Source organism: Emydura macquarii, unplaced genomic scaffold, assembly GCF_026122565.2.
Source record: "Emydura macquarii macquarii isolate MOO-44397 ecotype Brisbane River unplaced genomic scaffold, CSIRO-AGI_Emac_v2 contig_3019, whole genome shotgun sequence".
Taxonomy (NCBI): Eukaryota; Metazoa; Chordata; order Testudines; family Chelidae; genus Emydura; species Emydura macquarii.
The window spans coordinates 3981009-3995431 of record NW_027133156.1 but is presented as its reverse complement, the minus strand read 5'-3'; positions in this window follow the sequence as shown (position 1 = coordinate 3995431).

The following is a 14423-nucleotide window of genomic DNA, read 5'->3' as shown; positions in this document are numbered from 1 at the left end:
ATAGTAATGGAGAGCTCAGAACAAGTAGAGGGGGAACCCATGGCACTTAGTTTAATATATAGTAATAATGCTTAGCATTTATGTAGCACTTGTATATATTCAAACATTGTACAGATATTAACTAATTAATCCTCAACATTACTATGAGGCAAGTGAGTACATAAAGAGTACATATAACTCTTTTTCAGTGTAGAAAGTTGAGACAGATGTGAAGTGACTTGCCCAAGGCCCAGGTGAGTCAGGAAGGCAACGTTGTGCATTTCTTGCCTAAACATAACTGGAAGAAATGTTGAATATGTTGTAATATTGCTTTATGCTAAATCTGTTATTAGAAGAGTTGTAGGTATATAGTTGATATGTTAATAGGTTCCTGTCAAGTCCATTATAATGATTAACTTCATTATTATGACATGTTATGACATTTCCTTGTCATTTTTTTTTTCCAGGCTACATAGATTATAATGTCCTTTTGGGTTACTGTGAACTGTAAGAGACAGGAATCTAACTAAGGTAGGTTTTGCAAAATGAGTCATAGCCATATGGTTTAACTCAAATACTCTTGCTTATTTCAACATTACTTTCTTGAAAGGACTCTTGACTAAGAAGTTGGGTTTCTGTCTGGGGGCCTGGTCCTGCAGCACTGTTGGGTGTTGTGCATACTCTCTATATTTACTGTGTATTAGTTTCAGTTCCTGAATAGTTTGAAGGTATTGGCCCTCATAAATCTCATTGCTAGAATCATACCCTGAGGTGACAAGAGCTTAGACAGCTGTGCCAAAGTTCAAATTGCAGAGCATAAAAAGTGTTCTTGGCAACTGTTGCTATCTGGGAACCTAATAAGCCACCATTTTATAAAACCTTGAAACAAATGATAGAGAAACTCAGTGAATCAGAGTTTGGGAGTATAATTTCAGCCATTTCTGAATGGGGGGACATAAGCAGCCCCACAAGCCATGCTTTAACTGTAAAAGAGCTGCATGCATCTCACAAGCCACAATTTTGCCACCCCTGATATATACACTGAATAAGATGAGTGACACACACAATGCTTGTTAGAAAAGAGCAGCTGCCTAGTACTAATCACTGGAATTTCTGAGAATGAAAAGAGTGGAGTTATGCAAGTGACTTCATTGGCCGCTACTAGGGTCCACAGAAGCATCAACACTTAGCTATCACAAATTGCTTTGGTATTGACTGCAAACTTAGTCAGTAGGGATACATGCTTTTTATCCAGCAGCAAAAACAGATCCTCAATCATCCAACCAGTGCAGTTTCCATACTATAATTACATCTAAAAACCATTTGCTTTGGGACAAAGAGATGAGAGAATTCCAAATATGTCTGCAAATATTTCACCATAATGTATTCAGTCATTTTCCCTTTCCAAAACAGGAGATCTGAGATGGGAAGGTAGAAGAGAAATTGTCTTCTTAGTAAATGGTTTATTGTGCAAAGATCAAACGAATGCTTCTTTAAGAACCTGGCCATTTGCCTTTCCCCAGGGAGACATTGACAATGGTCTTCCCCTTCACCAACCATCTGAGCTGGGGGATAGATGCTTGATTGGTCTGGAAAAGGAAAGATAGCCTCTCCGGTCATGAGAGCATGGGTGGAGGGATGGGCTGGTTGACTGCTCTGGGGCTTGCTCACTTCTTCCCCTGGTCTCTAGAATGCTTATCTTGTAAGTAGGAATGGCCAAAAATGTTCTGACAGAACAGTTTTCTGTAGGAAATGGCTGATTTGACAAAATGAAAGTGTTTTATGAGAGAGTATGATTTTTGTCAACATTTTCAATGGGAAATTTCATTTGCATAAAGTCATAATGTTTCATTTTGATGCTATCATTTTGACTTATGTTGTAACTTACATAAGAATGACCATACTGGGTCAGACCAATGGTCCATCTAGTCCAGAATCTGGTTTTCCAATAGTAGCACATGCCAGATGCTTCAAAGGGAATGAACAGATCAAGGCTATCATCAAACGATCTATCCCCTGTCATCCACTCCCAGTACCTGGCAGTCAGAGACTTAGGGACACCCAGAGCATGGAGTTGTCTTCTATATGCCTGATCACAACCTTCAAAACATCCCCAGCAATGAATTCCATAGGTTGTGTGAAGAAATACTTCCTTTTGTTTGTTTTAAAACTGCTGCCTATTCATTTCAGTGGGTGACCCCTCGTTCTTGTGTTATGTGAAGGAGTAAATAACACTTCCCTTTTTACTTTCTCCACACCATTCATGATTTTATAGACCTCTATCATATCTTGCCCAGAAGGAAGTTAAATTTAATTATATTATGGTCGGTATTACTGAGTAGTTCAGCTATAAAATCACCTCTTGGACCAGATCCGATGCTTCAGTTAGAACTAAATCAAGAATTGCCTCTCCCCTTGTGGGTTCCAGGACTAACTGTTCCAAGAAGCAATCATTAATGGTATCTAGAAACTTTATCTCTCCATCCTGTCCTGAGGTGACATACTCAGTCAACATGGGGATAGTTGAAATCCCCTATTATTGAACTTTCTATTTTTACAGCCTCTCTTATCTCCCTGAGCATTTCTGCAATCACCATTGCCATTCTGGTCAGGTGGTCAGTGATATATTCCTCCCGCTATACTCTTATTATTCAAGCATGGAATTTTTATCCAATCAGAGTTGGGTGCTAGGCATAAGCAGACTAAGCAATTGTTTAGGGCTCTGAGCAGCTCAAGGAGGATCCCTATTAATTATTAGTATGTGTTGTGTGGGAGGGTGGCTAAATATTCCTGCTTAGGTCCCCCAATGGGCTAGCATCAGGACTGGGTACAATTTGATTCATTTTATTGTATTTGACTCTATACTTTCTTTCAGATGTAGTGCCACTCCCCCACCAATATGATCTACTCTGTAATTCTTATGTTTTGTACTCTGGTATTACAGCATCCCATTGATTATCATAATTCCACCAAGTTTCTGTGATGCCTACTATTGCAATACCCTCATTTAATACCAGGCACACAAGTCCACCCATCTCACTATTTAGACTTCAGAATATGTATACAAGCACTTATAAAATATGTCCCTTTTTAGTTGTCTGCCTTCATGTGATGTAATTGAATGGGACGCTTTTTTCATTTGACTGTTTCTCTTCAGTTCCTACCTGTATTTTATCAACTTCTATTCTCTCCTCTTCACTAGAATATAGAGAATCCTCATTAATAGATCCTCTGCTATGTGATGTCTCTGTCCAAACCTTTGTTCATCTAACCTGTTGGCTTTCCTCCAGCCCTTAGTTTAAAAATTCCTCTATGACCTTTTTAATTTTACATGCCAGCAATCTGGTTCTGTTTTATTTTAGATGGAGCCCATCCTTCCTGCTTAGGCTCCTTTTTTCTCCAGAAGATTTCCCACTTCCTAATAAACCTAAAACCCTCCTCCTTACACCATCATCTCATCTATGCATTGAGACCCTGCAGTTCTGCCTTACCCAGAACTTATCTGTCTTTCTGACCCTGCATGTGGAACTGGAAGCATTTCAGAAAATGCTACCATGAAGGTCCTGGACTTTACTCTCTTAACTAACAGCCCAAATTTGGCCTCCAGGATCTCTCTCCTACCTTTTCCTTTGTCCTTGGTACCTACATGTACCAGCCCCTCCCCAGCACTGCATATAAGTCTGTCTAGATGTCTCAAGAAGTCTGCAACTTTAGCATCCAGCAGGTAATTCACCATGCGATTGTCCCAGTCATCATAAACCCAGCTATCTGTATTTATAATGATCGAATCCTCCATTACTATTACCTATCTCTTCCTAATAACTGGGATTCCCTCCTCCATAGAGAGATCCTCCGTGTAAGAGGATACCATGACATTATCTAAAAGGAGGTCCCAACTATGGGATCATTTCCCTCTGTTCCAGTTTGATGTTCTCCTTCCCTGAGCCTTTCATCCTCTTCAACAGCACAGGTGCTCTCAGATTGGGGGTGGGACTACTCTGTATCCTGGAAAGCCTTATCTATGTATCTCTGTCTCCCTTAGCTCCTCCAATTAAGCTCTTGGTCTCAAGAGCCTGTACTTGGTCTTGAAGGGCCATGAGCTCCTTGCACCGAATGCACATACGCCACCTGCCCACAAAGCAGGCAATCATACCATGCCATATTCAGTGCAATAAAATGGATAGCTCTCACTCTGCTGCTGGACTTCTGCATGTATTCTTTTTTATTCCTCTTCTTTTTTTTTGGTGGGGGGTGGGGAAGGGAGAAGGGGTATTGGCCTAAGTTTAGTGAATGTTTATGAGGTATATTTGGCTCTCACATTCCCTCTCTAAACTCCTCTGTCTGTTAGCTCCTGTTTCCTAGCTCCTCTGGTCACTTAGGAGATGGCTTTTTAAACCCCGGTTCTTCCCAACTAGCCTGGCCCTCGAGTTAACAGTTAATGGACCCTAAAGGGGGTAGGAATTAAAGCCTCATTAAGAAGTTTTCAGTCTTGTCTAGCTGGCCGCTAGCCTCCGCGCACCCCCTCCTCCCCCGCAAACAGACCACAGCATATACTACAGTCAAGCAGCAAACACACAACAGACAGACAGACAGAAAACTAAGACAAGTCAAATCATAACATTTCAATATATAAACAAAATGTTTTGATGAGGTCATTCTGGCGTTTCCCACATGAAATATTTCAGAATTGCAGCAAATTTCACTGCATGTTTCAAATTTTCACCTTTTCATTCTGACTCGGGAGGAAAGGAAATTTTGAAATGTTAGCATCTTCCTCAGAGCAGGGCTTCTGTTTTCCTGCCAGCTCTATTTGCAAGTAATCCCAATGACTTCAATTACACTGTTTGCATGACTAAAATAAGCAGAATGTTACCTGCATGTTTGCTAGCACTGAGAGCATGAGGACACGAACCCATGTTATGCAGACTCCAGCTTTCTGCACATCAGTTCGTGTAGGAGCTGCCTGGAAACACTGACACAGCAGCCTCCCCACCTCTCAATTCTCAACCAATGGGAAGGGAATAACTAAGTAGAATGAGTTCCAGTGACAGCCTTAAAAACCCATCTGCTGCATCTTTTCTCCCTGTCATCAGCAGGAAATCATACCTTTGTCATCCTCCTGGAATCAGCTCTTCAAACTTCTACTTTGACATATTTCACAGTGTCTGGTTGGTCAACTGTGTGTTTTAGCTTCTCCCCCACTCATCTCTATTTATCACACACTTTCCCCAGCTGCCAATATGATCCTCCTTGCCCTCTATGCTCTCTCTCCATCCTTCTTTTCCTCATCTCCCATCGCCAATTCTTTATTTCCCATCTTTCTGTTCTTCCCTGAAGTCTGTCTCCCTTAACACCCTTTCTTCTATTTGCCTTTTGATCACAATATTTCCTTTAATACATAAATTGTATGCTGAAAACATACTACTAGACATTCTCTGAGCCTTCAAAGCAAGAAGTTTGTGACTCCTGTCCTGTTGCCACTTACTTGCCCTCTTTGCCTTTGTCTTCTGTTCTCATGTTATCTCTATTTAGACTGTCACCTCCTCTGGAAATGGGTCTTTTTACATGTTTTGCAAAGCACTTAGCGTGCTTTTGAGTGTTGTCAAACAAATAAATAAGAAACTGGCAGCCTAGCACAATGCTGATATTAGGAAGAACAAGGGGCAAATTAAATTATTTTTGCCATTCCCATTCGCCAACTTTGATAAATAAACCAAAATTTTCATTAAAAGTTCTCATTGATTCACTGGATAACTATTGATTAAAAACTCCAAATCCCCAAATAATGGACCATAACATTGATGTATTGTAAGGATTTCAATGGTGTATTTTGCATTATGCTTTTGAGTCACATAGCTGAAATCTCAGATGACACTTTGAACATTTAAAGTAAGGGATATCTATGAGATTAGGAAAGTTTTTCAAACATGTATTTCCTAAAAAATGGGAAAAGGTTCATCTATTTATTGTATAGTAAATAGGCTAGATCACACTCCAAAACAGAAGAGCACACAGGAGTTTATTTTAGTTGGATTTAAGTTAAATTTAAATTAAATGTACACCCACGCACGCACACACAATTGGCATTTATCAGTGCACATTTACCAAAAGGGCAGTAACTCAATTTTCCTGATGATATGATCAGAAACTCAGTGTCATTGAAGAGTGCTATCAAAAACCTTAACCAAGGGACTTGTCTCATCATTCCATGATATCAGACATTCTGAGAACTTTGTAAACTGCTTACTTTGCCAAAAGAAACAAAAACCAAGAAAAGAAGCTGATTTTATTCTGCAGCCAGTGACAGGCCCGCCATATGAAATCTTTAAAACAATATAGTTCTAGGAGTGATGGATTCAGGCCAGGATTTAATAAAAAAAAAAATTATACATATGGTTAGCAATCCCCTAACTAAATTATTTGCAAATTCCTGAGAGAAAAGCAATTTATTACAGACTTTGAGACGAGCCAATGTAACACTAATACTAAAGAAAAATAAACTAGCAAAGGAATGTCCTCCACTCCCCCCTTCATCATCCCAACCAATATGTTTAGGATTGTTTCCAAAGTATTGGTTGTCATTCTGGCTCACAGCTTAGAAGATTATTTAACGGTGTGAATCAAAAGGAAGATCTTCATTCAAGAAAAGAAAAGAACATTCTTAATACACTATAACATACCATACATCTCAATCACCAAATTGGACAAAAGGGAGCAGATGTTTCATTATAAGTTCAGAAGAGAATTAATAGCCATACATGTTTGAGGTTCAGCAACAGCCGTAGGAAGTGATCTGATGAAGAGAGAACTTTTATGTACCCAGGTGTCATAATTTCAACTAATTGTACGTTAAAAGGCTCTAGCTAAGATAAATCCCTCTTCTGTTACTTGGTTTGCACCTGCCCTTGAAATACTGGTAATATAGAGAATGAATTGGAAAAAAGTGTGGTAAAGAAATCACAAACACAACATTGCCCGCTAGTGAGATCTTTCTGTTCATTTTGAAGGCAAATAAGTTACTCCTTGAATTAGTAAAGATGACTGAGGCATGAATTTATTCAGATAGAAGGATAAATGAGGCACCCAGATACCGTGGTGATGACCACAGGTATCAGAACAAAATAGAAAAAGTCATACTACTTTTTTTTTTTTTTAAACAAATGGAAACTACATTGTTAGGAAAATATCAAAGGAAATGTAAAAAATGTATAAAAGCAGAAATGAAAAAGGGGAACAGCTGTATAAGATATTACTTTTCTTGTGTATATCTCTATTCTTCTGCTGTTGTGGGGGATATTTGCATTTGAATAAGGTTGCCCTCCCCGAGGGTCCAATTTCTCCTTCTGTTTGATATTTCAATACCCTGCTGAATTTGTAACACCAACATCTATTTACTTGGAAATAGCTGATAACACATGCACAGAATGATGACTTCAGTGCAAAAGCAAAATTTGTCTAAGAAAATAATTTTGATTATAAACAATATTGTGGACTGGAGGGACCGGAATTAAAACAAGTGAGGAGATAGATGCATTTGTTCAGTCTGATACATGGAAAAGTTTCCTCTTTAATGACCCCATACTTATACAACTAAAGCTGTCTTTTATCCATGTGCAGACATATCACAGTGGCAGTGCTGTTATATCACACATGATTGCCTTAAAGTTACACTGAAAGAGGGAAGTTTGGAAATGACATTTCTTGAGTCAGTGCTGTACTAGCAGAGCAACCAAAGGGGAAATAAGCTACAAGTCCAAGTGATGCTGCAGAATTCTTCTAATTTATGCACTCTTTGCCAATTCTAAGTATATGCCTGATGAACTGGACAAAGAAGATCAACTTCCTTTTTTTCTTGGCAGGGAAACAATTAAGAAACTCCTTAAAAAATTCAGTGTATCCTATATACTTCTAAGGCATTGTGAAAAACTGAGTCACTTGCAAACCATGTTTAGGTTGAGCTTTTTGATTATGGCTGTATAAAAAAGGTATCCAGAGAAAATTACCGGTCTTGAGCTGCTCTGGAAATGACTGTTGAAACTAAGTCTCCTGACTCCATGCATTGTGGAACAACTTGGGGGAATTCTGAAAGTCCTTTATAGTTGGATTTTCAGTGCTCAGGGCATTTTGAAAACCCCGCCCTTAATGTCTCTCATCACTATCTGAAATGGGAATGCATATTCTGTATGCATTCTGGTGTTTTTTTAATTATATGGTGGGGCTGTGTTACCAAAATGGATTAAATAGATGCCATTTGTTCCAGCCTGGCTTAGTCCACCTCTCTGCATAGACACAAATGCTGGAACCCAAGCACTTCTAAGCCCCATGGGCTTGGGCAGTGTATGGTTACTGTTCTTAGCTCTGGATCTCTCAGGCACACTCTCAGTGTCTGACACTTTTCTTAGGCAGTGGGACCCCTGAAGCCTGGCTGCCTTAATCTTTCCCTCCCCACAGTTGCTTATACATGTTTCCTCTCTGTTGTGGGTGCTCTGTGCGTCTCGCTTAACCCCTTCAGACACAATGGAGCAGGCAAAGAAGGAATACAAGTTTAGCAAAGGAATTTCTTAACCACAGAGACTTTTCTACTAATAAATCATACTACAGTTACAGCTGTCTGAAAAACAACAGAATCCAGAATGCACTCCTACCCCCAAGTCTGACCTCACTTCTGTGAGTCCTGGGTTTGGTTTGCATTGAAGATTAGGCAGACCATCCTGCCTTCCTTAGTCTGATCTTTTGGCATGCTGCAATAGTCTGTCCCCTTGCTTAGACAAGCACCCTTCTTTTGGAATAGGGTCTGTCTCCTTTTACCTAAATGCTTCAGCTGGGGCAGTTTTGAGGTTCTCCTTCCCATCCCTTTTTGACTTCTGCGTAGAGAGTCATTCAAAGTCAATGATCCTACCAGTAGAAAACCCATTGTTCCATAGAGAAGAGTCACTCAACATTATGCTTGCTCTCTCATAGTTTCTCAGACATAGTCCCATAAGGTGTCAAGTCCCGGCCACAAAGGAGGTTGCAATTACCCAGGAAGTTCACACTCCAACATGAAGGTTACAATACAAACTAGAGCCCTGGATACAAACTGGGAATCACAAAACAAAATGGGCTTCACACTCTGACACAGATATATCCCCAATCTGCCACACACTGAAAAATAAATACATTAAATGGAATGAACTGTCAGGGCTGAGCTGTGGATGACCTGTGTGTACCTTCAGCTGCTCAGTCACAGTCTGGTGATAAGTAGCTGGGTTGGGAGTGAGATGGGTCAAAATGCCAGGAAGTCAGGGTCAGGCACAAAGTTGCAGGCAGTAGGTGTCTAGCAGAAGCTGGGATGAAGCCAGGTCAGGATACCAGGAAGTTGAGGGTCAGGCACTAAGTTGTCAGCGGCAGGCACATAGCAAAGTCAGGGTTGAGCTGGGTCAGGATATCAGGAAGTCAGAGCAGATAGCAAAGTCCAGGACAAAGACAAACCAGGGTCAGAACCCAGAGTCTAGGATCTACAGCAAGCAGGACCTGGCGCAAAGCAAACCGGTAGTCTACATTATTACTCAGACAGCTCCTCAGATTGGCTTTCTAGTTTGAATAATAGCATCAGCTAATCGGTGGGCTATGAGGGTCCACCATGGTAGGCCCTGCTGGACAGTATTTCCTGATGAGCCTAATTTCACTGAGTGCTCCAGCAGAAACCTAGCCTAAGTTTCAAATGGCAATATGGACATGTGGATGCATCAGAAGCCTAGAACCCTCCAGGAGCCCAAGTTCTAATCGTGCAGTTTCTTACATAAACACTAGTATTTTGTCCTCAATCTAGGCCTGTTATGCACTTCAGACAACCTCTGAGTTTATCAGAGGTCTCACTATTACGTACAACTTCAAATACGCTGAAGAGCTCTAAACAAGGACTCCAGAAAAACTGAGGAACCACTTATTGCATATCACATACTCCAGAAGGGACCACCTCAAACAAAAAATTATAACATCTTCCTGAACACTAGAAGAAAAAAATCAGGAAACTTATATGGAAGAAACCCAACACAACTATCAAAAAACCCTTATGACAGTTATCTAACACAAAAAACAAGAAGTCCAACCAACAGGTCCACAACCCATAGAAATCCTTTTGTTGGAGAACTCATAAGATTAGGACACATTACACAATACCCCAACATTATGGATGTATCAAGACTACCTTAACCACAGATGAATTATCTGTACTCACCAAGCCACTGCACTTCTGCCCCACCACTAAACCTGATACCCTACTAACGTGGAGAATTAGAAGAATTCTTTCACTAACTCTGCCTCAAAGAATTCTTTCACAACACAGACACCACCACCCACAATTACTATGTTCTCACTGACAATCATAAGCAATAGAATGATCAGATTGGACATCCCCCAGTGGATGAAACCACACTCAATCATTACATTAATTGCTTCAGGAAAAAATAAGGAATGAGAAATCCTTAACCAGCATTACATCCATCACAATCTTTCCGCTGCTGAGAGGACAACTGTACAATCCCAGAAATCCAACCAACAGACAGCGATCAAACTAGTAGACAAAGGGAGCACCTTCACAATGATGACCATATTAACAAAGCCAACCAACAACTCTCTGACGTTACCTACTATAAAGAACTTAAAGACGACCCCACACCACAAATTAACCAGGAATTAAGGATATCATCAAATCCTTCCCTAGACAACTCAAAAAGAACCTCATCTCCCATGAACTCACCCCAAGGACCTTCTTCATGCTTCCCAAGATACACAAACAAGGGGAAACGAGACAGACCCATCATATCCGGCCATGGCACTCTTACTGAAGGAATATCAAGACTCATAAAAACCTTCCTCAAACCACTCACCACAAGGGGACAGCTTCCTCCATACACAACAAACTTCATCCTGAAACTCTGTAATGTTAATAACTTCCCACACACCACCCTTGCCACCATGGATGTCACCTCCCTATAACCAACATCACTCACAATGACAGCATCACTGCCTGCTTCACATATTCACAAAATGATGGACAACACCCAGGTATCCACCCCAAATGCATCCATTTCATCATCACCCATAACAATTTTACATTCACCAACACACACTTTGTTCAAATCATGGGAACAGACCATGGGTACTAGGATGGCTCCCCAATATGCCATCCCCTTCTTGGAAGAAGAATTTCTGGATGAATGCACCACAAAGCCAACGATATACCTGAAATACATCAACAATATTTTCATCCTCTGGACTGATGACCTAAACTCCTTCTTTGTTTTCCACACCACCACCCATTTATTAAACTCTGATTCCCACATGATCATCAATTTCCTGGACACCCCAATCAGCTTCAACAATGAAACCCTACAGATAACTACATACAAGAAACCCACCACACTTACCTTCACAGATCCAGTAACCACACAAAATACACCAAGAAATCTGTTATCTACAAACAGACACTCAGATACCACAGAATATGCTCTGAGGAGAAAGATTGGGATACATACAGATCAACACATTTGAAACCACCTTCACCAGGAGGACATTCCACCAGAGAAGTAGATCCCCACATGGAATGGGCCACCCATATACACAGAGAGAATCACTTCAATACAGAAATAAAACTGCCTTTGACAACTCCTTGTTGTCACCTACAATCCCACACTGGAATCCATACAAGGCATCACCAAACAATTACAATCCATACTCATGGAAACCACAGCCTGAAAATAATCCTTCCTGAACCCCTTCTTCTGTCCTTCAAACAACCCCCAATCTCTCCAAGATCATCATCAGAAGCAAGCTCCCCACAGACCAGGACACACCAACTCAAAGTGGCACCAGACCCCACCAGAAAAACAGATGCAAAACCTGCAGACATATCTCCATTGCTATGATGATCAGCACACCACACAATACACCTTTCAAGAACCATGGATCCTACACATGCCTATCACAACGTGAGATGTACCTCATGCGTGCACTAAATGCTCCAATAACAACTATGTGGGTGAAACGAGTCAATCGCTATACACACAAATGAGCTCACACAGAAATATGATAAAAGAAAAAAAATATCCTTTCACTTGTCGGTGAACAGTATTCACAAAGTGATTACTCCATATATGACCACTCAGTCCTCAGCCTCAAAAGAAAACTGCAAAACACATTCAAAAGCTGAGCATTGGAGCTCATCTTAATAACTTTGCTAGATACTAAAATTTATGGACTGAATAGAGACACTGGATTCATGCCTTATTATCTATACCCCATGAGCCCTCCCCCTGGTGAGTTTTTATTTTCTTTCTTCCAACCCCCCCATGACTGGAGAGCTATTAACAGGCCACTTCACCTTGGATGATTTCTAGAAATATGCATTAACTACTTACGCTAAACAATCTGTTCTACTTTGTATTTATCTGTGCTATTATGAGTACATTTCCCACACATGAAGAACTCTTGTAAGATCAAAAGCTTCTCTCTCTCAACAACAGCAGTTGCTCCAATAAGAGATATTACCTCACCCACCTCATCTCTCCTTTATCAGAAAAGGTTATTTTCCCCAGTTAAGACAAATGTTATTTAGTCTCTATTTATTAATATTATGTACTTATAGATTAAAGGTCATAAAGGACAATTGTGATCATCTAGTCTGACCTCCTGCACATCTCAGGCCACAGAACCTCACCCACCCACTCCAGTAATAGATCCATAACCTTTGGCTGAGTTACTGAAGTCCTCAAATCATTGTTTAAAGACTTCAAGTTACAGAGAATCCACCATTTAACTCTAGGTTAAGCCAGCGAGTGACCCATGCCCCATACTGCAGAGGAAGTTGAAAAACCCCCAGGGTGAGTGCCAATCTGGAGAAAGAATTCTCTGTACTGACTCAGAGCCCTCCCCATCAGTTTGGCTGATTTTGCATTCAAATATTGCTTGCTACAGGGATTAATACCTAATTCGATAGCCATTAAATCTTTGGAGACACTGCACACAATTTGCAAATGTTTCAAGGATATATGTAGTTCATGTAGTGAAAAGTACAATCTTGCCTATTCCTGAATTCTCTTCGTATGGTTACTGGCTAAGGAGTATATTTCTACTTCCTCCACACATGCATAACTACCACTCATGTTTAATAGGAACTGGATGGAGCCCATGCATCAGTTCCTGCTCCCACTGCAGCAGTTGGTAGGCCTTCTTGGAGGCAGAAATGGTGTGGTTCAGGTGCACAAAAGAGTTCTGGACAGTGGGTCAGTTCAGGTAGGCTGCACCCCAGGAACTATGTGTATGTTCTTGTTATCCATGGGGCAAGGCCAGGGGCTCTGTTGTTGTAATCTGGTTTTCATACTTATAAGGGGGGACTCAGCTATTGTGCAGAAGTAACCTTCATGGAATGGCTCCATAGTTTAAAGGAGAGGGTTCCACTGGCCTGAACCCGTGCATCTGCTCAGCATGGAGCCCAGTGACATGGGCTGGGTGTATGACTGAGGATTTTGACCCACAAAAGGGCAATGAATATTATCTTAAACGTGAATATAATTTAAATTTTTTTAAAAAAACAAGAAAGACATTGGGGGCAGGAAACAAAAACAAACACAAGAGATGGAAGAGGATTAATGGTACCTAATATAAATTTGCTCAACAAGAACGTGCTGAAATGGTTTCATGCCAGTAGGGATATCCAGTAAGTATACATAATGACACATGACTTAGAATCATAGAATATTAGAGTTGGAAGGGACCTCAGGAGGTCATCTAGTCCAACCCCCTGCTCAAAGCAGGACTAACCTCAGCTATATCATCCCAACCAGGGCTTTGTCAAGCCTCAGCTTAAAAACTGACTTCTGCTTCCCTCATATCTCAAGTTAAACACTGTGAGTTTTATAATTATTTGCTTCTACATTTTGCATAGTTATTAGAAGACTTTGCTATACACAGAATATGGGCCTTTCTATAGATATCTTGAAGCTAAAACAATAATTTTAGTTCAAACCGCTTTGTCTTCAGAAAATAATTCAGAAAGAGATACCAGAGGAAGAGAGTTTCCATACAGTTTTCATTAATCCATCTATGTATTGTAAAATGCATAAGCAATAGGTTTGTGATACTAGTGCAGGCCTAGGGAAAAGAATGAGAGAGGGATATTTCCCCCATGTAATTCAGCTACAAATCTGCTGATCTGCATTGTTTAAAAACGAAGGAAAGTTAAATAAATAAACCACCACTATGATGTCTTGCTTTCCTCATTTCATCCCTAACTGCAGTTAGATTGCTTTGATAGTGTGTTAAATAGTAAATTTGCAGATGGGGGTGGTGGATTTGGTTATTATTTCTAAAGGTGTCATACTATCTCATCTTATCAGGGCTTTTGTTCTGTAAGTTCATTTATATTCATTGTTGTTCTAACTACTTAATATAAACCTGTTCCT